Raw genomic sequence first — 26,165 nt, forward strand, 5'->3', positions numbered from 1 at the left:
TGGCAAGAGAAAATGAGATGAAATTGTCACTCCTTGTGCAGTGAGCCTTATTGACCTCCCTTATACAGCAGAGTATTGCTAACTGTGAGTTGTTTACATTTCTAATAACAACCAGAAAGGAGTCAGATCATAAAAGAGTCAAGATCACCTTGACAGCCACAGGTAATTCTGTTTTTTTGTGAAGACATTTCATGCATTGGTCAATGCTGGTAAGAAAATTGCTCCCTGAAGACCCTTGGCAGATATGGTCTTCTGCTGAGTGCCCTTCTCCACCTCCCTCTCCTCTCTCTTTCAGCATCTGCTCAATGTCACCTCTCTTCAATCTAGATCAATTTCCACAATTTCCAGAGGAAGCCATTCCCATATCTGGAAGCATCTTGCACATCTGCAATAAGTTATCTTCTGAATTGCAGTCGCTAGACAAATGCAGCAACTAATGTGCACAGAGTAAATTCTGATAAATAATAAATGAGACGAATAACTTGTTAATTAGTTTTGGCTGAGGGAATGATGTCCTGGGAGAACTCCCTTTTCTTCCATGAATGGTAACATGGAATTTTTTTTAGATCCATTTGAACAGGCAAATCTGAACAGGAATACCCAGACGAGCACTCAGATCCTGCGCGGATCAGTTGGCAGGAGTATTTGCAGACATCTTCAACCTCTTTTTACAACAGGTCCCTATCTGCTTCAAGAAGACGACCATCATCCCAGTACCAAAGAAAAGTCAAGCGGCGTGCCTTAATGACTATCGTCCGGTGGCTCTGACATCCATCAGTATGAAGTGCTTTGAAAGGTTAGTCATGGCACGAATCAATTCCAGCTTCTCGGACTGCCTGGATCCCTACAATTTGCCTACAACCACAACAGGTCCACAGCAGACGCCATCTCCCTGGCCCTGCACTCAACCCTGAACACCTAGTACAAAGACACCAATGTCAGATTCCTATTTATTGATTGCAGCTCACCTTCAACACCATTGTTCCTATGAAACTCATCTCCAAACTCTGTGGCCGGGGCCTCGGCTCCTCCCTCTGCGACTGGATCTTGAACTTCCTAATCCACAGACCACAATCAATAAGGATAGGCAACAACACCTCCCCCACAATCATCCTCCACTCCGGTGCCCCACAAAACTGTGTTCTCAGCCCCCCTACTATACTCCTTATCCCTATGACTGCGTGGCCAAATTCCCCTCCAACTCGATTTTCAAGTTTGCTGATGACACTGCCATAGTGGGTCAGATCTCAAACAATGATGAGACAGAGTACAGGAATGAAATAGAGAATCTGGTGAACTGGTGCGGTGACAATAATCTCTCCCTCAATTTCAACAAAACAAAGGAGATTCTCATCGACTTCATGAAACGTAGTGGAGAACATGCCCCTGTCTATATCAATGGGGACGAAAGTAGAAAGGGTCGAGAGCTTCAAGTTTTTAGGTATTCAGATCACCAACAACCTGTCCTGGAACCCTCATGTCAACACTATAGTTAAGAAAGCCCAACAATGCCTCTACTTTCTCAGAAGACTAAGGAAATTTGGCATATCAGCTACAACTCTCTCCAACCTTTACAGATGCACCATAGAAAGCATTCTGTCTGGTTGTATCACAGCTTGGTATGGCTCCTGCTCTGCCCAAGACCGCAAGAAACTACAAAAGGTCGTGAATGTAGCCCAATCCATCATGAAAACCAGCCTCCCATCCATTGACTTTGTCTACACTTCTCGCTGCCTCGGGAAAGCAACCAGCATAATTAAGGATCCTGCGCACTCCGGACATTCTCTCTTCCACCTTCTTCCATCAGGAAAGAGATACAAAAGTCTGAGATCACGTACTATCCGACTCAAGAACAGCTTCTTCCCTGCTGCCATCAGGCTTTTGAATGGACCTACTTTGCATTAAGTTGATCTTTCTCTGCACCCTAGCTATGACTGGAACACTACATTCTGCACTCTCACGTTTCCTTCTCTATGAACGATATGCTTTGTCTGTATAGCGCGCAAGAAACAGTACTTTTCACTGTATACTATTACATGTGACAATAATAAATCAAATCAAATCAACCAGGCAGATAGAATTTCAGTTTAATATCTGAACTGAAAGACAACACCCCTGACAGTGTAGCACATACTCGGCATGGCACATGATTGTCAGTCTAGATTATGTAGTTGTGTGTTGGAGCAGGGCATGAGTTTGGATAATCCAAACTCCAATTTATGGAAAGGGAGAAATAAACTTGTCAACACTTACTGGCATTTAGCTCAATTGCAGGATTAACAGTAAATCACATACTCCTCTGTGATAGGGATTGGTGCTTAGCAAGTTAAGATCTTACAACTGTTTTATGACCAGTAGAGAGTGAAAATATAGTTCACTTTGCTTCATAAACTGACCAAGATTATTTTTTGTTATCTAACAAACCTGAAAGGCTAGGATCACTGATGCCTGTGATGGCAGAAAACTGAATTTTTGCAGATGGATATATCCTTGTTGGCTGCTCCTTGCATTGCATCAGGCTATAATACATAAAATCCTAGCTGAGAGTGTTAATCTCTGTCTGCTGAAATCAGCACAGAAGTGTTACTGTGAACAGAACAAAGCTTTGTGTGGAAATAACAAGGACAGTAACATCCCAGTGTAGATCAAGGATATTTTCGCAAAGAGCATTTCTAATGAATCTCTGCTTCATTGGCCATGTTCCAAAAGTAATATTATTAGCTGATCATGTCATGGAGGTTATTTTCAGGACATGATGACATGAGGTAATTCTTTGATATCTGCCAGACATTTTCTCCCACCGTGAGAACTATTTGCTTCAATATATTTGAGCTGTGTACTTGGAGACTTAAGCACACAGTAAGGCCTCATAGGTGCCGGTGTTCATCATTGTCCTTGGTCGTAGTTGTACTGTTCACAAGTGCATCCACACTACATTTACAGCCTTGCAGTTTCAGCCACTGTCTGGATCTACTCGACCTATGAACAATGGCCTCAACAGAGGCCATTTGGCTATCCTTGAATAACACTACCTAAAAAAACAAAACAATATTACAACAAAATACCTTGTTGTTGCCAGTGTTGCTGTATCAACATAGGCAATCATCCGAGTCCCTATTTTCCAATTGAAAGAGATCCTGGCGATGTGGTGCACCAAGAGTTTTACCAGCCTTCCCTTTCCAACAATGGCCTTGTTGAAGTTTCCAAAGTCAGCTGAACAATCTTATTGAGCATAGTAAGAAATCTCACAACACCAGGTTAAAGTCCAACAAGTTTATTTGGAATCACGAGCTTTCGGAGCGCTGCTCCTTCATCAGATGAGTATTATTGAGGTTAGGTTTCTTGCATTCTAAATGCCTGTCATTAGGAACTTGCCCATTTGAAGTGGGAAATATTATGATGCTGCAGCACTTTTAAATGCTTGGGGGATGAGGCATTTTCAAGGGAGAGGAAACAAGGGCTGATGGCAGAATAGAAGGGAGTGGAGGTGGTAGAGTATAAAGAGGAGCTGACAGAATGCATGTTGAGTAGCATGCAGTATGAATTAGATCTGGAGGGAGTCGAGAGTGCCTTTGTGAATTGGGATGTTTAGGTTAGTTGTGAGCAAGTGAATGCTGAAAATATTTATAAGTTTGCTCACTGCTTCCACATTATAATTTATTGACTATTTCTATGCTCATTTTTTTAAAGTGCCATGCACTTAAAATCTTCCTGCACTTGAAGAGCATGAGAGAAATACAAAATGTTATCATGTTCTTTACATCCAAATTTTTACATTAAAAATATTCTACTATTTATGTCTGTACCAATAATTTTATTATGTAAGTCAGCCAACAGACCGTTATTTTTGACATTATTTCTCATTCTCATATGTTGTCAGTGCTTTTCTCCATGGATTTGCCTTGCGATGGTGAAAAATTGTGATTTGTAACAACCACTATCCATCTGTATATATCTCCAGTCTAGACTAATTACTTTTGACTTTTAGTGCTGATTCACAATGTTCTCAAAATTCCGGAGAATTCACAAAAAAGTGAGAAAAATCAAAATTTTCTGGGGACGCTAACTCCCAGAAATAAATGCTACATCATCAAATAAGGTAAAAGCAAAATACTGCGGATGCTGGAATCTGAAACAGAAACAGAAAATGCTGGAAAATCTCAGCAGGTCTGACAGCATCAGTGGAGAGAGAACAGAGCTAACGTTTCACATCTGGGTGACCCTTCATTAGAGCTCTGGATGACCCTACATCATTTAGTTCTGATGAAGGGTCATCCAGACTCAAACGTTAGCTCTGTTCTTTCTCCACAGATGCTGTCAGACCTGCTGAGATTTTCCAGCATTTTCGGTTTTTGTCTTATATCATCATAACTCACTTTTCCCTTTAAAAATTTCTAGACACTCCATTGTAAAAACCTTGCACTCTTGACAACTTCAGTTTTTATCTTACAGAACATTGGATGTAGCTATATTTTAAGTCATATGAGGATGATCATGTTCTGCTGTGATCGAATTACCTATAGTAAATGTGCGGGGTTAAATCAAAATGTGGATTAGCTATAGTAAACGTGTGGGGTTATGAGGATAGGGTCGGGGGATGGGTCTGGGTAAGAGGCTGTTTCAGAGAGTCAGCATTGACTTGATGGGCCGAATTATCTCTTTCTGCACTGTGGGGATTCTATGGTTCTAATTATTTATTTTTGTTCATTATACATGAGACCATTGAGTTTAAATTTTCAAACTAAAACAAACTGAATTGGAGAACGTGATCCCAAGCGTAAATAAAAACCCTGTTTCTAATTTTTACACAAAGGAGCTAAACCTTTCAGTTGCCTTGGAGCACTGGGTTTGATCAGAGGACAGAGTAAAATTCACAGAAATAAAATTGGATGTAATAGTTTGAAAACCACAGCAGTCATTTTGCCATCTTTCATATAAATGCATATTTTCCCCCTTTTTGTTAAAAGCTGTTGATTCTTAATGACTGTGTTTGAGGTAACCACAAGGTTAAGATTAAATAAGTCCTGAGGGAAGATTGACAGAAGAGTCACCCAGACCCGATTGTCTCCTACTCATATTCTGAAGAAAACCATTGATTCCCGAGAACCAGTTTTGTTCCTTTAATCATGAATAGGAACTGGTATGTTCTTGGACCACATAAAAGAAGAAGTACAAAAATATATAGGTCACAGATATCAAAGTGCATTAGAGTGTTCAAGATGTGACACACATATGCGTAAATGGTTACCAGTCTATCATTAGGACCCAATAATAGTAATCCAGTTTTGTAATGTAGTTGGCCTATTATATTCTACGTCAAATAACAACTGAGCCAAAAGCTGAAAAAGTCTTTTCATTTAAAACAACTTTTTAGACTTTCCAGACTTTTCTTTTAGTTTAATTCAGCATTTTGTTTAGTTTGAATTAAACATAAATACTTCAGTTTCTATATAAATCTGCTTAGAAATCCATGTACTGTGAATGTATGGCAGTGAAGGTGTTAATCTATCCTGAAAATCTGGTTATTTGTCAAACAAGGGACACAAAATCCATTTGCCTTGCACTGCATGTAGTGGCTGTGTGAGGTCGACCTGAAGAAGAGGAAGTGAGGAGATTACATGCACCAGCTACAACTAGACAGAGAAGAACTGCATAGTGAGGCTTTGCTTTTGTTGAACTGAACTTCCCTGTGGACACAAGACACAGGGACACATCATTCCCTCACAACACATACATTTCAGATTCCCCATCACAAATCTCCTTGGATTTCACTCAATGCAGGCCAACAGCAACAATCCTCAGAACAATTTTATCCAACAATACATCAATAATATAAAGAAAAACTGAATGAATCACCCTTGTGTACCTCCTGAGTAACTATCTTGTGGCTGTCCTTGCCTGGGCCTACATAGTACTATCCCAATACTGCAGCATGGTTGGTGAAAGGCCACTGACTTCTACTGGTGGGAATTGCTGATTGCCTTGGAGGATGCCCTCAAGTAGTTTCAATGGCCCAGCTTTGGACAGCATGGGTGCCAGCAGTCTGTGTTGGATAGCTGAGAGGCAACAGCAAAAGCACTGATCCCGTGACTGTGGTGCTAGAATGAATGCTGCCATTCTACAGGAGGACAACAGGTTGTATGAGGACGGTGCTACCTCTACAGGTTGGCACTTCAGCAATCCATACTAACTGCAGGAGTGCTTTAGGAGCCTGAATGTCCCATTGAGCATTGAGACTCAGGTCCATAAAGGCAGCTTTTGGTGCCATCTGAGCCTGCATTCCAGCAGCCATGCATCTCATGACATCTGTCTGACCTTCTGACACATTGGGAGGCTTTTGAGACAGCTCCTCTGATACATTGAAAGATTCTGATGCAGACCCACTGATACACTGAGAGATTTCTGGCACAGCCCCACTGATACAGTGAGAGATTCTGATACTGACCCACTGATACATTGAGAGATTCTGATACTGACCCACTGATGCATTGAGATTCTGATGCAGCCCCACTGATACACTGAGATTCTGATACAGCCCCATTGATATATTAAGAGATTCTGAAACTGATACATTGAGAGATTCTGATACAGCCTCACTGATACATTGAGATTCTGATACTGACCCACTGATACATTGAGAGACTCTGATACAGCCTCACTGATACATTGAGATTCTGATACTGACCCACTGATACATTGAGATTCTGATACAGCCTCACTGATACATTGAGATTCTGATACAGCCCCACTGATACATTGAGAGACTCTGATACAGCCTCACTGATACATTGAGAGACTCTGATACAGCCTCACTGATACATTGAGATTCTGATACTGACCCACTGATACATTGAGATTCTGATACAGCCTCACTGATACATTGAGATTCTGATACTGACCCACTGATACATTGAGATTCTGATACAGCCTCACTGATACATTGAGATTCTGATACAGCCCCACTGATACATTGAGAGACTCTGATACAGCCTCACTGATACATTGTGATTCTGATACAGCCTCACTGATACATTGAGATTCTGATACTGACCCACTGATACATTGAGAGACTCTGATACAGCCTCACTGATACATTGTGATTCTGATACAGCCCCACTGATACATTGAGAGACTCTGATACAGCCTCACTGATACATTGAGATTCTGATACTGACCCACTGATACATTGAGAGACTCTGATACAGCCTCACTGATACATTGAGATTCTGATACAGCCTCACTGATACATTGTGATTCTGATACAGCCCCACTGATACATTGAGAGACTCTGATACAGCCTCACTGATACATTGAGATTCTGATACTGACCCACTGATACATTGAGAGACTCTGATACAGCCTCACTGATACATTGAGATTCTGATACTGACCCACTGATACATTGAGATTCTGATACAGCCTCACTGATACATTGAGATTCTGATACAGCCCCACTGATACATTGAGAGACTCTGATACAGCCTCACTGATACATTGTGATTCTGATACAGCCCCACTGATGCATTGAGATTCTGATACAGCCCCACTGATACGTTGAGAGACTCTGATACAGCCCCACTGATACATTGTGATTCTGATACAGCCCTGCTGATTCATTGAGAAATTCTGATACTGACCCACTGATACACTGAGATTCTGATACTGACCCACTGATACATTGAGATTCTGATACAGCCCTGCTGATTCATTGAGAGATTCTGATACAGCCCTGCTGATACATTGAGATTCTGATACTGACCCACTGATACATTGAGAGATTCTGATACAGCCCCACTGATAAATTGAGAGATTCTGATACAGACCCACTGATACATTGAGAGATTCTGATACAGCCCCGCTGATACATTGAGAGATTCTGATACAGACCCACTGATACATTGAGAGATTCTGATACAGCCCCGCTGATACATTGAGAGATTCTGATACAGACCCACTGATACATTGAGAGATTCTGATACAGACCCACTGATACATTGAGAGATTCTGATACAGCCCCGCTGATACATTGAGAGATTCTGATACTGACCCACTGATGCATTGAGATGCTGATGCAGCCCCACTGATACACTGAGATTCTGATACAGCCCCATTGATATATTAAGAGATTCTGAAACTGATACATTGAGAGATTCTGATACAGCCTCACTGATACATTGAGATTCTGATACAGCCTCACTGATACATTGAGATTCTGATACAGCCCCACTGATACATTGAGAGACTCTGATACAGCCTCACTGATACATTGTGATTCTGATACAGCCCCACTGATGCATTGAGATTCTGATACAGCCCCACTGATACATTGAGAGACTCTGATACAGCCTCACTGATACATTGTGATTCTGATACAGCCCTGCTGATTCATTGAGAAATTCTGATACTGACCCACTGATAAACTGAGATTCTGATACTGACCCACTGATACATTGAGATTCTGATACAGCCTCACTGATAAATTGAGAGATTCTGATACAGACCCACTGATACATTGAGAGATTCTGATACAGACCCACTGATACATTGAGAGATTCTGATACAGCCCCGCTGATACATTGAGAGATTCTGATACAGACCCACTGATACATTGAGAGATTCTGATACAGCCCCGCTGATACATTGAGAGATTCTGATACTGACCCACTGATACATTGAGATTCTGATACTGACCCACTGATACATTGAGAGATTCTGATACAGCCCCACTGATAAATTGAGAGATTCTGATACAGCCTCACTGATACATTGTGATTCTGATACAGCCCTGCTGATTCATTGAGAGATTCTGATACAGCCCTGCTGATACATTGAGATTCTGATACTGACCCACTGATACATTGAGAGATTCTGATACAGCCCCGCTGATACATTGAGAGATTCTGATACTGACCCACTGATACATTGAGATTCTGATACTGACCCACTGATACATTGAGAGATTCTGATACAGCCCCACTGATAAATTGAGAGATTCTGATACAGCCTCACTGATACATTGTGATTCTGATACAGCCCTGCTGATTCATTGAGAGATTCTGATACAGCCCTGCTGATACATTGAGATTCTGATACTGACCCACTGATACATTGAGAGATTCTGATACAGCCTCACTGATACATTGAGATTCTGATACAGCCCCGCTGATACATTGAGAGATTCTGATACAGACCCACTGATACATTGAGAGATTCTGATACAGCCCCGCTGATACATTGAGAGATTCTGATACTGACCCACTGATACATTGAGATTCTGATACAGCCCCACTGATACATTGAGATTCTGATACAGCCCCACTGATACATTGAGATTCTGATACAGCCCCACTGATACATTGAGAGATTCTGATACAGCCCCACTGATACATTGAGAGATTCTGATACAGACCCACTGATACATTGAGCGGTATTTTACCACTTTTTGTCTAAGTGCTGGGCAGACTTGAAACTGAGAGAGTTTCAGATCCCTCCCCCCACATACGCACTCTGACTGCATAATTTTGAGTGAGCCCGATTCTTGCTGCAGAAGCCTGTGGGCGGAGCTGAACGTACCCAAAACTCTGCAGCTCCAACTGTGCCTGCGCAAAAATAAAATAATGCAGCGATACTGCCAGATCCCTCTCGGGCCTCCCCCTGGCCTCCACGGACATTGGACCCCCCTCCCAACAAAATTACTGACCCCCTTACCTCCCCCCCCACTACCCCACTATCCAGACCGATCGTGCCACTCTTCCCCCCAACCCCCCCCCCCCCCCCCCCCCCCCAGCCCCCACACCAATTGCAGGCAGAGTGGCAGCTGCCCCCCACAACTGATTGCATACAGTGGCCCCCATCCCCCCCACCGATCAAAAGCAGAGTGGCAGTCCCCCCCCCCCCCCCCCCAGAAAGACCTGTACATTGCCCCCATCTTCCCCTGACTTTGATGGCTGTATGACATCTCCCTCTCTCTCCCCTGCCCCCAATCATCATAGAGGCACAGATCTCCCACCCAACCCCACCAGCATACCCGCAAGTGCTCACTTGCCTTCCCCTCAATGCTAAAAAACAAACTGCATTTAACTTGCTGGAATGCTCTCCCAAACTGTCTGCAGCTGATCTGCCCTAACAAGCAGATGGCAGTTCCATAAAAACCCCAAGGATGAACAGGTAGGCAGGCAGTGCAGGAAAAAATGGTAAAAAGTCAGTGGAGGCAAGGTGGGGAACTCTCTTCCACCCAGTGGGATGCAGACCCAGGGGAGGAGATGGCAAAGCGGCCTGGGAGGCAGTTAGTGTCATGGCATTGACCCCCAGACCAGGGAAGCAGTGCCGCAAAAAGGTCAATGACCTCATCTGGGCAGCAAGGATGAGTGCTAAACCCCATCTAGCATCTTCCCCTAGATCCTCCCACCCCCAGCACCCAGAATGTTTCCAGCCCCTGACCCCAAGAACCTCTTTCATTCCCCTGCCCCTCAAGCGTATCATGGCTTCTATAGCAGTCCTGCTAGTGGCAGCTCCTTTATTCTCTCTGGGTTTCTGACTTTCCCACTTTCTCCCAGTCCAGATCCTAATTCCTTTCCTTTGTTCCAGGTGTCTGTACATGATACAACAGCTCCTGTGTGGGAGCTATGGCCCTGCAACATCACCAACAGTCTGAGTTAGAACTACACCCATATCAACTCAAGCCCAAATCCTCAACTTCTTTTCGATGTTTCAGCAAGTCCCAGGTGGCTTCTCCCTAACGTCCCTGGCCCTTTTCTGTGTTCAGATTTATAATCTAATTATACTGCAAAATATATATGACAGAAAATTCATTCATCCTGGTTTTTGGGTGTGGTGACTGCATTTGCCAATTGAAAAGGGAATGGGTGAGATACAAAATTCACCTCTCCACCTCATTTCCATCATTGTGTGTGCCGGCTCCAGCCAGTTCCCATTTCGATGCAAGTGACCTCCACACATTGTGTAGAAAGCAAATGGCAGCCTCCTTTCGTTAAAGGCAATGTCCCTGTAAAAAAAGAAAGTTGCAGCAATGCACTTCAGGCTGCTGAGTAATTATTTTTTGCCACTGACAGAGAATCCATATCCACACCAAGGAAAGGAGAGGGCTCCCAGATTTAGTGACGTCCTGGACTAATTCTGGTGAGAGATTGAGGTCAGGAAGGAGGCCATGTTTCTGGTGGGGGCAAGAAACCCATCAGAGTGAATCTGGAGAGGGAATGGGAGCAGGTGATGTGAGTAGTGAATGACTAGAGTGTGACAACACAGACCTCCCAGAACAGAAAAGCGGTTCTGCACCGGGAGCCAGTTGTGCTTTGGGACTGTTGAAAACCAGTCATCCCCGGCTGTCTTGACCAACGAACCCGATTAATGGGCGGTTATCCAAGGCCGATTGAAGGCCGATTGATCCAGATCACTGGTGGAGGGGCAGGGGGTTTGATCTCGGTTGGTTGGAGTCTGCTTGATCGCACCTAACAGGCTGTTGTCCCTGGCTAGTTGAAATCAGTTGATTCAGCTTCAGGAATGGTTGATCTCCATCTGGTTGCTGGCTCACCACTGGTTGGGAGTAGTAATCCCAGATTGTCTCCTGGTTGAAACATGTGACCCTTTATATTAATGATGGCACAGTACCCGACCCATGGTGAAATTGTGCTTGTTGATGTGTGTGTTACTGTGAAAATCCAGTGAAGACATTGGCTGAGCTTGGTTTCAAGTTTACTGGGGAAAGATTGAATTAAGACAACATTAATGCTACATTCAGGAGATGAAGAATTAAATGCACAACAGTGCTTGTGTTGCCAAGACCTACTTCATTCGGGATGAGCCTTCGGGGGTATTAAGAATTCATTAAATGCACATCATTTGTGTTGCCTTAATTCGAGCTTTCGCACAGTATCAGATGCACATGCACCCCGAATGAAGTAAGTCTTGGTAACATTAGTGCTGTTTGGCATTTAATTTCTAATCTCCCAGAAAACCCACTCCAAATGACCCAAATATAAGTTTGCAGAAGTGCAAAATTGTGACTAAAGTGGTGATCAAGAAACTCAAGGAGACAGTAGCTGATTTCGAAACATTTATCACAAAAAACAGAATTCGATTATTGTAAACTCAACTGAAACACATTGGGAATTCTCCAGGCCGACTAGTCCCAATTGCAAATCGCGGTATCCCAGAGAATCGGGAGTCGGCAAGAATGTGGGTTTTGTGCTAGGCGCCAAAGAAAGCCTGACCCTCCCTGGCCACCACCGTTCAGGATCCCGGCTAAAGTGGGCAGGAAGCCTATTAATATTCAAATACGCACATTTAAATACAATTAGCGGGCTTAAAGCCAGAGTCAAATGGCCCTTGCTATTCACCTGCCTCCCTAGTGAGATCTGCACTGGGAGGCCTTTCGTACAGGTCCTCACAAGTGGTAGCCTGGCGTGTTGAATCCTGAGGGTCAAGGAAGCAACACCAACCTCTCAGCAATGCGATGCATCTTTCTCCCCACACCACGCAGGCATGAGGTTTATCCGATTTGACCACCCCCACTCAGGCCCCCTTCACAGCACTGAGAGAGCCTCATCACCTGGCTTGAGATTTCAGGTCTGCATCAAGGAAGTATATAATTGCATTGCCACCACCTTGTTTAGCACAGCCGCCTGAGGCACTTCCCCTGGCTAATTTCAAAGTAGAAACAGTGTTCCTGGAAAACCCTCCCCAAGTAGAGCCTTCTAAGCAGAGCCCTCCTTCTGCTCCCTCCTCACAAACGTTGCCCTCTCTACCTCCTCCTCCACATGTCTTGCTGATGCTGCAGGGTGATTATATTACAAATTCTATCCCATATCTATGTGAGGCAATGTTATTTTCTATCTTTCTATTGTCAGCAAAACCTTCCAAATTCTTCCAGGACCTCACCAAAAGTACTTCCACCACGTTTGCCTCAGCAAAAATACCTCAACCACAATTTGTTGAATGGCCTTTTTCAAATTGTTCCAAAACAGGGTTCACTTGGCTTCAAAATGTTTGTTTTTTCAGGAGTGGATAAGGAAGGTATTCCTTGCACATTTATTGGCCAATTTTGGTATTTTGTATTGCATCATGTGATCTGGTGCTTTTAACTTCTGGGTGCACATTTTTTATAGAAACCCTACAGTGCAGAAGGAGGCCATTCGGCCCATCGAGTCTGCACCGACCACAATCCCACCCAGGCCCTACCCCCACATATTTACCCGCTAATCCCTCTAATCTACGCATCCCAGGACTCTAAGGGGCAATTTTTAACTTGGCCAATCAACCTAACCTGCACATCTTTGGACTGTGGGAGGAAACCGGAGCACCCGGCGGAAACCCACGCAGACACGAGGAGAATGTGCAAACTCCACACAGACAGTGACCCGAGCCAGGAATCGAACCCGGGACCCTGGAGCTGTGAAGCAGCAGTGCTAACCACTGCGCTACCGTGCCGCCCTTAGAGGATGGACCTGTATGTTCCACTCCAGACACCGTCTGACCTGTCTACGGACAGCCTGCAGCATCTCCTGTACTTCTATAATGGAGGTATGTCTGGTGCTATGTGATTGAATTTCACACCCAGAGAATAGAATGATAGAATCATACAGCACAGAAGGAAGCTATTGTGTTTATGTTGTTTTCTTTGAAAGAGCTAAGCAATTATTCCTACTTTCCAGCTGTTATGGAATCATGTGTTGTTATACATGCAGGTGTCCTTCAATATATTTTTCTTCTTGCGAGTTTGTCTTTTTGTTGGCATTTGAAAGATTCTTCAGATACTCCCCCAGAATTATGACTAAAAATAGCCACAGACTCAATCAACATTTAGGAATGTTCAGTGCAGTTTCTTTCCCTTTTTTTGATCAGCTACTGACTGCCCCACATTTGTCACACCGTCAAAAAAGCACAAGCTTTGCAAAAAATGTCCTCAGCATTTTCACAAAGCAAGTGATTGCATGTCAAATTTAGAGCAAACCGATGAGGAATCTTATCAATTTAGCAAAGTTGATTCGAAAGTTCCTATTGAGTTGTGTATGGATTCATTTCCAAGTAGAGGGTCCTGATACAGAGTCACACTAAACAGGAATGCAGGTTGCAGAATTGGAATTCTTCCCGACTCCTGCTCCTGCACAGTGAGTTTTCACACTGGAAACTTTGCCTCACAAAATTACTATTGGAATTTAATAAAACAAATTCAAGAAAAGTTTATCAGCTTAGAATTGCTGTATTACTCACTGGATGATGAAGAGCACATGCTAGGCTGTTTCTTTCAAGCCACGTATAGAATCAGCAGCATTATTTACATGACACAATTGCTCAACCATCTGGAACCTTTTAGCGATGGACTATTGCCACCAGCACAAGCCTTCTGGGCACAGTTTAACTGCTGCATCATTGGGTTAAATTAAGAACTGTTTTTCAGTCTATGCTTGGATACAAACAATGAAAAGAAACAGTCAGGACTCTGTGGCTTATCATGAAGGGACTTATTTTGTACCCTGATTGCCAGGCAGTTAGAGTCAGGGATTAATGTTGTGACTGGATAATATTTGCCAAAGATGGAGTGAAAAGTAAAGAGCAAAATAATAAAGAAAACTTGACTCTTGAAGCAAAATATCTGGGACACATGAATACAAATCTGTGGAGTTAGGCAAAAGAGATTACTATAAAGTAATCAAGAAGTTAATTTTCCTATTATAAACTGAACAAGTACAAAATACTAATCAGGTTAAAGAACTTTGCTTAGCTCAATGTTAACCAGATCCAGTCTAACAATCAAACAGTTTTTTTTAGAAAAGCAAGTAATAATTTCTGATCATTCTGTTAGGGACCAGATCAGAAACTCCAAGGTATATTGTGAACATATCCTAGACTCTAACTTTTTCTGATTTTGGCATTACTGTGAGCATAAGGTGTTTCGCTCCAGGTATGATTCTATTGACCCACTAGAAAGCTTTTATTAAAACAAAGTTTATTTAACAATACAGATCAACTATAACAAACAGAATTTGCATATGTTTTATCAATTGAAATATTTAAACATGACGAGATATAATTCTTAATTGCTAGCTATCTCTATTAGTTCCTATTTAAGCAATATCCCCAAAGACGTAAACGCCTCTTGAGGATCAATTAGCAAAACACACAGGCTTACATAGGTTGCCAGTCCTCCAGCACAGAGATTTGCATAACAGCATCTTAAATCAGAATTTAGTTGAAGAGGCCAACTTGAATCCAGATCTAGACCAAAATAAAAACAAAATACTACGGATGCTGAAAAACTGAAATAAGAATAGAATGTGCGGAAAAAACTCAGCAGGTCAAGCACCATGTGTGGAGAGAGAAACTGAGTTAATGTTTCGGCACAATGACCTTTCATCAGGACTCAATATATACTGAAAAATCCTGCAATGAAAGGTCTTTTTATTCACCCATGGGATGCAAGCACCATTGGGAAGGCCAGCATTTATTGTCTATCTCTAATTGTCCTTGAGAAGCTGCCTTCTTCAACCACTGGAGTCCATGAGGCGTACATACTCCCACTATGCTGTTAGGGAGAAAATTCTAGGATTTTGACTCAGCAAGAGTAAAGAAAGTGATATAGTTCCAAGCCAACATGTTGTGTAACTTGGAGGCGATTTTACAAATTGTGCATGCTGCACTTGTCCTTTTAGGTTATAGGATTTGGAAGGTACTGCTAAAGGGATCTTGGTTATTTGCTGCAGTTTGTCTTGTAGATGGTACATACTGTGTGCCAGTAGTGGAGGGAGTGAATGGGAATTGTCATTCCTTCACTTGTGATGGAATTCACAACCTAACAGCACTGTGGGAGTACGTACATGATGTGGAGATGCCAGCGTTGGACTGGGGTAAGCACAGTATGAAGTCTCACAACACCAGGTTAAAGTCCAACAGGTTTATTTGGTAGCACAAGCCACAAGCTTTCGGAGCGCTGCCCCTTCATCAGGTGAGTCAGAGTACGTACAACACATGGACTTCAGTGGTTCAAGAAACATTTCACCATTAACTTCCCAAGGATGATGAGGAATGGACAATAAATATTGGCCTTGCCAGTGATGTTCACTTCCTATGAGCACATTAAAAAGACCCTCTGCCAAATACCTGTTCCCCTGACTCTGGTCTATTTTTAATTCCCACCTCCCCTTGTTTCACTACAGGTGACTCTGCCTTCGAAATAGACACCATGTGCTAAAATTCCCTGTCTGAATTCCTCAACACTTTCCTCTCCACCTTTAAACAATAATCAAAACCCATACTAATATTTGCTTCAATGAAGCAGACCTTTATGCCCCTTTTGGCCTTTGTGAAATAGCTTGAGATGCTTATTTCTGTATTGAAGATACTTGTCCCCTTTCTGAATTCTCTGTGTGAAAGAAGGTCATTGGTGATTGTCCACTGAATCATGGTAAAGTGCTGTGATCCTTTTAGGTAGGTGCAGGGTAGTGTGTAGAGGCAGGCTCTGAGTCTGCCTCAGCAAGAACGGGGACAACACCCTATGCTGTTGGCATTAATCTATTCACTAGTCATCTGGCCTACTGAGCTACCTGGCCCCCCATTGAAGGGAGTATATAAATGTACATTGTAGATGTTGTCCAAACTACATGGGGACCTCTAGTCATTGTCTTCGGTGTATAAAATAGCATAATCTATGTAATCAGCACCTGTAGTATTCTCCTCAATTATGAGTTGGTCATTAATTTTTTTACAATTTCTTTTATTTAAAAGAAATCACTTACTCATTCTAATAATGTGATAATAAATGATGAATGTGACCGAATGGAATACTTCATGTTTTCTGTATCACAGGGTCATCTTCACTTCATGTTGGAGGACGGCATTACCTGGGACCTGAGTACCTTAACAAACTTCATGGGATATGGGCGTCACTGGCTGGCCAGCATTTTTTGCCCAACCCTAGTTGCCCTTGAGAAGGTGATGGTGAACTGCCTTCTTGAATCGCTGCAGTCCATGTTCTGTGGGTTGAGCCACAATGCTGTTAGGGAGGGAATTCCAGGATTTTGACCCAGCGACTGCGAAAGAACAGCGATATATTTCCAAGTTAGGATGGCGAGTGGCTTGGAGGGGAACTTGCAACTGGTGGAGTTCCCATGTATCTGCTGCCCTTGTCCTTCTAAATGGAAGTGGTAATGGGTTTGGAAGGTGCCGTCTAAGTATCTTTGGTGAATTGCTGCAGTGCATCTTGTAGATAGTACACACTGCTGCTACTGAGCATCGGTGGTGGAGGGAGTGGATGTTTATAGATGTGATGGCAATCAAGTGGGCTGCTTTGTCCTGGATGGTGTCAAGCTTCTTGTGTGTTGTTGGAACTGCACCCATCCAGGCAAGTGGGGAGTATTCCATCACACTCCTGACTTGTGCTTGTAGATGGTGGATAGGCTTTGGGGAAATCAGGAGATGAGTTACTCGGCGCAGTATTCCTAGCCTCTGACCTGCTTTTGTAGCCACTGTGTTTATGTGGTGAGTCCAGTTGAGTTTCTGGTCAACGGTAACCTCAAGGATGTTGACAGTGGGGGATTCAGTGATGGTAACACCGTTGAATGTCAAGGGGTGGTGGTTAGAGTGTCTCCTACCTACAATAAAATATTTTATTCAATACTGCAATGAAGTTACTGTGAAAATCCCCTAGTTGCCAGACTCTGGCGCCTGTTCAGGTACACTGAGGGAGAATTTAGCATGGCCAATTCACCTAACCAACACATCTTTCAGACTGTGGGAAGAAACTGGAGCATCCAGAGGAAACCCACACAGACACGTGACGGGATTTTACGAGCCTCACGAGTGAAGTCATAAAATACCAACCAGGGAGAACGTGTAGACTCCGCACAGACAGTGACCCAAGCTGGATCCCTGGTGCTGTGAGGCAGCAGTGCTAACCACTGTGCCACCCATCCATAGTAAAACATAACAGATGCTCATGGGATACAAGGCTCATGGGATACAAGAAGTGGCTAGATGGGTGGAGAACTGGCTTGGCCATAGGGACAGAGGGTAGTGGTCGAAGGGTCTTTTTCCGGCTGGAGGTCTGTGACCAGTGGTGTTCCGCAGGGCTCTGTACTGGGACCTCTGCTATTTGTGATATATATAAATGATTTGGAAGAAGGTGTAACTGGTGTAATCAGCAAGTTTGCGGATGACACGAAGATGGCTGGACTTGCGGATAGCGAAGAGCATTGTCGGGCAATACAGCAGGATATAGATAGACTGGAAAATTAGGCGGAGAGGTGGCAGATGGAGTTTAATCCGGATAAATGCGAAGTGATGCATTTTGGAAGAAATAATGTAGGGAGGAGTTATACAATAAATGGCAGAGTCATCAGGAGTATAGGAACACAGAGGGACCTAGGTGTGCAAGTCCACAAATCCTTGAAGGTGGCAACACAGGTGGAGAAGGTGGTGAAGAAGGCATTTGGTATGCTTGCCTTTATAGGACGGGGTATAGAGTATAAAAGCTGGAGTCTGATGATGCAGCTGTATAGAACGCTGGTTAGGCCACATTTGGAGTACTGCGTCCAGTTCTGGTCGCCGCACTACCAGAAGGACGTGGAGGCGTTAGAGAGAGTGCAGAGAAGGTTTACCAGGATGTTGCCTGGTATGAGCTATGAGGTCTTAGCTATGAGGAGAGATTGGGTAAACTGGGGTTGTTCTCCCTGGAAAGACGGAGAATGAGGGGAGATCTAATAGAGGTGTACAAGATTATGAAGGGGATAGATAGGGTGAACGGTGGGAAGCTTTTTCCCAGATCAGAAGTGACGTTCACGAGGGGTCACGGGCTCAAGGTGAGAGGGGCGAAGTATGACTCAGATATTAGAGGGATGTTTTTTACACAGAGGGTGGTGGGGGCCTGGAATGCGCTGCCAGGTAGGGTGGTGGAAGCAGGCACGCTGACATAGTTTAAGACTTACCTGGATAGTCACATGAGCAGCCTGGGAATGGAGGGATACAAACGATTGGTCTAGTTGGACCAAGGAGCGGCACAGGCTTGGAGGGCCGAAGGGCCTGTTTCCTGTGCTGTACTGTTCTTTGTTCTTCTTTGTTCTTTTATGTACAATTTGGAGTTTTACTTTTGACTGTTAACATTACAATTCTGGGGCAAGGCATCCATTCAGGTATCTGGATTAAATTGTCAGGAAGTCATCGTCTTATTCAAGGTAAATGAAGATAAAGGTTGATGCAGTGAATATGATCAGCTGTTCAATATGTTTAGCACAGGTTGTACATTCACATCATCCACTATTATTTGATTAAAATGACAGGTTGTCCAATTTGAAGCACTTGGGGCTTTTCTTTGATGTAAAATTGGATTGTCAACCATCCATTGGTATTTCAGCATGTGATTCAATCTGACACAGCTGACAAACTAGCAGTTTTGTCTGGGATTAAATGGAATTTAAAACTGCTTGATAATATTCTGCAGGTGCAGAGCTAAAGATAGGACTGTGTGGGTCATGTAGTTTAATTATCCAACTTATTAATGCCACAGTGTCAGAATGCCAGAATTCAACTCAGCCATAAAAGTTGTTCAGGTGCGATCTTATCCCCAACAGACTCTGAAATTAGGCATAGCATGGATTTGAACAAAAGTCCCTCGCAGAGGGGAAGTAGACTCAGGTACTTTGAGGGGTTGGAGGAAGGGAGTCCATCTCCACTTATACTTCAGCTTATAGTTCACAGTACAAACCAGGACTCCCAAAAGCTGTGGAAATGTTCATTCACCCATATCTCCTCTCAGCAGTGGTTTAAAATATCCAACTTGGCAAGCGGTAATGAAACAAAGATACAAAAGATAGTTGAACTAGTAAAATGAAAAGTCTTGTCTGATAAAATGTAAAAAAAAATCAATTAAGAGATTTGTGTGGTTTAAATGTTTAAATATAAAAGGAGCCACCTTCCCATTACGCCAGATTTCATTAGCTTCAGACAGTACATTAAGATTTCCAGGCTTACTTTTGGTCAGTTGGGATAAATTTCTGTTGCTCATGTCAATGTCATATAGCAGGCTATAAAAAGATATCTTTCTTCCAAATTGTACCTCTGCAATGTTTTAATATTTTATCCTCGATAGAGGAACTAGAAAAGCTTTGTGCAGTGGACAAATGACTGAAAGGAACTTTGTTGAGGTATTCAGATCCCTGGTAATGCCGCACTCCAACAACAAGCGAAAGTGATCCTGTGATACTTCATTTGGTTACATTCATCATTTGTTATCACACATATGGAATGAATCAGTCAAAAAGAAAATGTAAAGAGATAAATGGCCAACTCACATAATTGAGAAGGATACTGATTACATCAATTATGCAAATTTATGACTACAGGTGTCATGTAGTCTGAACAACAACCACAATTTGCAATTACATAGTGCAATGCTGCACAGGTACATATCACTGGGGATAAAACATAGGGGTAAATTTGTTGAGTATGTGCTGTAATACCACTAAAATAGATCACTTGGACGTTATTACATTGCTGTATGCAAATTGGCTGCTGCATTTCCCAAAAATACTAACTGCTTAATTGGCTGTAGAGCACTTTGAGATATCTATAGGTGGTGAAAGTCTCTATATGAATGCAAAATCTTTCCTTCCTTGTTCCCAGGGAACCAATCGAGGAGCAGAGTGGGGGAATCACCCTGCTGAGCTAAGATTTTTGGAAGCCAACTGACAGCCATGAGGCTGCAAGCCTTTGCATTATAGTTATGTGCAAAAAAACACTGCAGTTATTTGCCTAACTGGTTAACAGGAATTATTACATTTGCGATGAGGATAAAAGAAAAAAAAGTACCCCAAGATTGTGAGTATAAAGTCATGTTGAAGTTCAGTTCAAGTTGAGAAACAGAAAAGTATTTGCAGATGTGCCCCTATTCAGACAGATAAATCCTTTTCATTCCTCTGTGGAGAATTGGATACAATACATTGAATGCTTGGGCTACTACTTTCAATCCAATAAAATAGTGGAGAAGGGGAGGAGAAAGTAATCCTTCTGAGTGTATGTGGGACCCAGGCCTACAATTTAATATGCAGCCTCACTTACCCCAGCGGGCCTGATTCCAGGTCATTCACTGAGATAGTTGAATTGGTGAAAACACACTGACACCTGAAGCCATCAGTAATATTGCAGTGATTTAAGTTTAACTCAACTGGGAAATCCCGTGGTGAAACTACTGCAATTAATATTACCAAGTTAAGACCGATCTTGGAGCACTGCGACTTCGGATCCACTCTCGACGATATGCTGAGAGTGGATCAGAAGTCTACCCGGTAACAGAGTTAGAAGCCATCAAGATAAAGGATACTACCACAGTACCTGTAAGCCATCAGCAACAGTCCACTCAGCTCCCTATAATAATAGTGTTCGGCAAAGGATCAAGTCTTTTTGATCAAGGTAATCAAGTTAAACTGGATGGAGATCTTCCAAGTATGGGAAAGGGTCTGAGTTAAAGAAGAAAATGAGAATATTTTACCTAACTCGTTGCAAGGAACAAAGGGCCTCCAGGTGAAGATCTATGTAGGTCCAGAGGCAACCCCTCATTTATTTAGAGCAAGACCTGTACTTGCAAGAAAAATTGGACATGGAATTAAAGAGATTGGATGAACTGGATATTTTCCAGCCAGTTCAATTCGCGGAGTGGCAGCACCCATAGTCCCTGTGAGGTTATGTTATGATAAACGCGCACAAAGGTTTGTTTCAGTATACGCGCCTACTCTTTGTGTCATCTGCATTGCTAATTTCAAGAGAACAAATGGAATGTCTATTGCAAAAACTGCCACAAGTTGTATTATACCTAGATGATGTTTTGATAACTAGACCGATAGAAGCTGAGCACCTAGCTAACTTTGAGGAAATTCTAAAGAGACTTCAAGAGGCTGGAGTTCACTGTCAGAAGGAAAAATATACTTTTCAAGCCATTGAGGTAGCTTAACTGGCATATCACATGGATGCACAAGGATTACGTCTCATGGAAGACAAGGTGAGAGCAATAAAGGAGGCATCAGCCTCAGAAATATATGAGCTCAAATCATTCTGAGGAATGGTGAATTACTATGGGTGTTTTCTACCAAATTTATCAAATTGTTGGCTCCTTTGCATTGGCTGCTAAAAAAGCAACAGTGTTGGTTTTGGAAGACGCCCCAGAGAGAAGTTTTTAACAGGGTAGAGCAATTGTTACATTCATTCAGTTTATTCGTGCATTTTGAGCCATCTAAGGAAATGTGTTATCCTGTGATACCTCTCCATATGGCATCACGTGCAGTATTGCCCCATAAAATGGATGATGAATCTGAAAGATCTATAGGTCCAGATCACCAATAATCTGTCCTGGTCCCTCCATGCTGGCCCTATAGTTAAGAAAGCCCACCAACACCTCTACTTTCTCAAGAGGCTAAGGAAATTAGGCATGTCCGCTACGACTCTTTTTACAGATACCATAGAAAGCATCCTTTCTGGATGTATCACAGCTTGGTATGGCTCAACAACTTCTTCCCAGCTGCCATCAGACTTTTGAATGAACCTACCTTGATCTTTCTCTACACCCTAGCTATGACTGTAACACTACATTCTGCACCTTCTCCTTTCCTTCTCCCCTTTGTACTCTGTGAACAGTATGCTTTGTCTGTATAACATGCAAGAAACAATACTTTTCACTGTAACCCAATACATGTGACAATAATATATCAAATCAAATCAAAAGGGTGCATCTCGAGAACCCTCGCAGGAGGCCGAGAAAGGCTACTCTCAGATTGAAAAAGACTTGTCAATAGTATATGGGGTAATGAAGTTCCACCAATACATGTGTGGGAGGCACTTTACCATTGTTACAGACCACAAACCACGTTTGGGTCTTTTTAAAGAAGACAAGGCTATTCGCCAATCGCATCAGCAAGAATTCAGCATGGGTATTGATTCTGTCCACATATGAATATACGTTCAAGCACTGACCTGGAACACATTTCTCAAATGCGGATGCCCTTGGTCACCTGTCCTTACTAGAGGCTGTAGCACCACCCCCAGTACCACAGGAAATTCTTATGGTGTTGAATTTTTTGGACAGGTTGCCAGTTTCGGTGCAGCAAATCGAGTATTGAACCAGCGGGGATCCGCTGTTGTCCAAAGTGAGACACAGGAAGGTTGGGCCAACGAACCAGTTTCTGAAGAGATTCAACCATATTATATACAAAAAGATGAATTAAGTTGCAAAGATGGCATCATAGTTTGAGGAGCAAGAGTTATTGTCCCTGTACCAGGAAGAGAGTTGCTCTTGGCTGAATTACACAGTGCCCATCCTGGTGTATTTAAGATGAAGATGCTCGCCAGTAGTTATGTCCGGTGGTCTCTTATTGATGCTGATATTGAGAACCTAGTCAAGCACTGTGAAAAGTGCCAATTGCAACAAAGGTTACTTGTACAGTCCCACTGCACCCTTGGGGTGGCCTGGCCAGTCATGGGTACAAGTCCATATTGATTATGTTGGTTCATTCATGGGTACATTGTTTTTGTTCCTTGTTCATGCACATTCAAAATGGATGGAAGTGTTTGAGGTGAAGTCTCTGAAATCACACACCACAGTTGAGAAATTACATTGATGTTTCTCCACCCATGGAATACCTGAAATCATGGTGTCTGATAATGGAACAGCCTTCATGAGTGCTGAGTTTCAAAACTTTACCGTCGTCAACGGTATCAAGCATATTAGGACTGCACCTTACCACCCAGCATCCAACGTGCTCACTGAACAAGCCGTCCAAACCTTTAAATCTGGCCAAACAAAACAGTCAGGAGGGGCCCTGGAGACCAGAAACTTATGACTCCTTCATTCAGCAACAGGAATCCAGCCAGCTGAAATCATAGAAATCATAGAAACCCTACAGTGCAGAAGGAGGCCATTCGGCCCATCGAGTCTGCACCGACCACAATCCCACCCAGGCCCTACCCCCACATATTTTACCCACTAATCCCTCTAACCTGCACATCCCAGGACTCTAAGGGGCAATTTTTTTAACCTGGCCAATCAACCTAACCCGCACATCTTTGTACTGTGGGAGGAAACCGGAGCACCCGGAGGAAACTCGGAGGAGAATGTGCAAACTCCACACAGACAGTGACCCGAGCCGGGAATCGAACCCAGGATCCTGGAGCTGTGAAGCAGCAATGCTAGCCACTGTGCTACCGTGCCGCCCCCCTGAGTTGTTAATGAACCGTTGTCTCAGAATGAGACTGAAACTCATGTTTCCAAATTCACTGGGAGGTAGATGCTAGCCAAAGCAGTCAGAAGACAAACCATGATTTATGCGAATTCAATGGGTGAAGCTATGTATGTGAGGAATTTGGAAGTGGGTCGAATTGGGTCCCTGGAGTCATTGCACCCAAAACTGGACCCTTGTAATATCAAGTGGACATAGAAGGAAGGATTGTCCAGGAACAAGTAGACCATTTGAGAGAGTGGGTGTTGCCCCAGCAGCCAATACTGCCATCAGGAGTTATATTCTATAGAATCTTACAGTGCAGAAGGAGGCCATTCAGCCCATCAGGTCTGCACCAACTCACTGAAACAGCATCATCCAGAAGGATTTGGAAACCCCCTGCAAGATATAATTTATAATGGACTAAATCCATGTACTAAATGTTTAATTAAAGGTGGCACGGTAGCACAGTGGCTAGCACTGCTGCTTCACAGCTCCAGGGACCTGGGTTCGATTCCCGGCTTGGGTCACTGTCTGTGTGGAGTTTGCACATTCTCCTCGTGTGGGCGTGGGTTTCCTCCGGGTGCTCCGGTTTCCTCCCACAGTCCAAAGATGTGCGGGTTAGGTTGATTGGCCATGCTAAAAATTGCCCCTTAAAGTCCTGAGATGCATAGGTTAGAGGGATTAGCGGGTAAATATGTAGGGATATGGGGGTAGGGCCTAGGTGGGATTGTGGTTGGTGCAGACTCGATGGGCCAAATGGCCTCTTTCTGCACTGTAGGGTTTCTATGATTCTATGATTTTTATGAACTTGGACTGTTGTTACGACATGGAGGTTGACCCCCTTTTGAAAAGTAATGCTGAATTCCCCAAAGAGGAATATCTCGCCTCATAATCTGTGGGAAGGTGTGAAATGTTCTTCAGTAACGTTTATGGTTAACTAACAGAAATACCTGACACTTACTTTAAGATGAACACTTAACAATTTATTTATTTAACTAACAGAAAACGTTAACTAAACAAGTAACATACCAAATAAAATAAGATTCTACTGGAATGCTGTTCAAATAAATACAATGCCCATTCATTAACAAAAAAAGTAATAATAGAATTTAGTCACTCAAAAAATATACAACCAGGTTTTGTGTTTTTCAGAACCTTCTGGAATGTTTTGGTAGATTTTTCTGTCTGTAAGTTCTTATTGATTTGGTACCATTCGCTGGTTAGAAGGTGTTCTCTTAAAAGATATATAAAGCTGGTAGGGTTGAGAGCTGAGAACTCTTAGCTCTTGGTAACTGACATTTGTTCTCTCTCTCTCCAGGCTTGAGAGGTGGCAGTTGCTAACTCTTGTTTTTTCCCCCTTTTCACACTCTTTTATACCTGTGATGACTAATCAATTTTCCAACAATAGGATTGATCTGCTGGTTTCAACGTCATCAAATTCAAATCTTATAGGTTCTTAGTAGCTGAGTGCCTGCTTTAAATTGATTGGGCAAAATTCAAACAACAGGTTGCCTTTGTCAAGACTACTGCTTGACTTTTTGAAACAAATATTTCAGCTTGGACTTTGGATGTACTTTGTATTTTAAACCTCCAAGCACTAAAACAAAACCAGCTTTTAAAGGGACCATGCAAATTTTTTTTCCTGTAGCATTTTTACAATTTTTTACATCCATATCAACATCACATTCCAACTTCGCAACACTATGTAAATTGAGTTTTGACATTTTTATAAAAGGACTGAGAGGGGGAGGGATGTGATAACTGTCCTTTTAGGAATCCACCTGCAGAGTAAGGGTCACATGACCCAGGGGACCAATTGGGAAGCAGGGTAGTGAATCACTCTGGTGTGTTCAGGTTTTCTTCTTGACAACTTCTGCCCATGACAGGCCTATGAAAATTACACAGAGCTTTGTAGATATAAAAGGGGAGAATTTGGATTCAAATTCTCTC

The sequence above is a fragment of the Mustelus asterias genome, chromosome 2 (assembly GCF_964213995.1).
Source record: "Mustelus asterias chromosome 2, sMusAst1.hap1.1, whole genome shotgun sequence".
Lineage (NCBI taxonomy): Eukaryota > Metazoa > Chordata > Chondrichthyes > Carcharhiniformes > Triakidae > Mustelus > Mustelus asterias.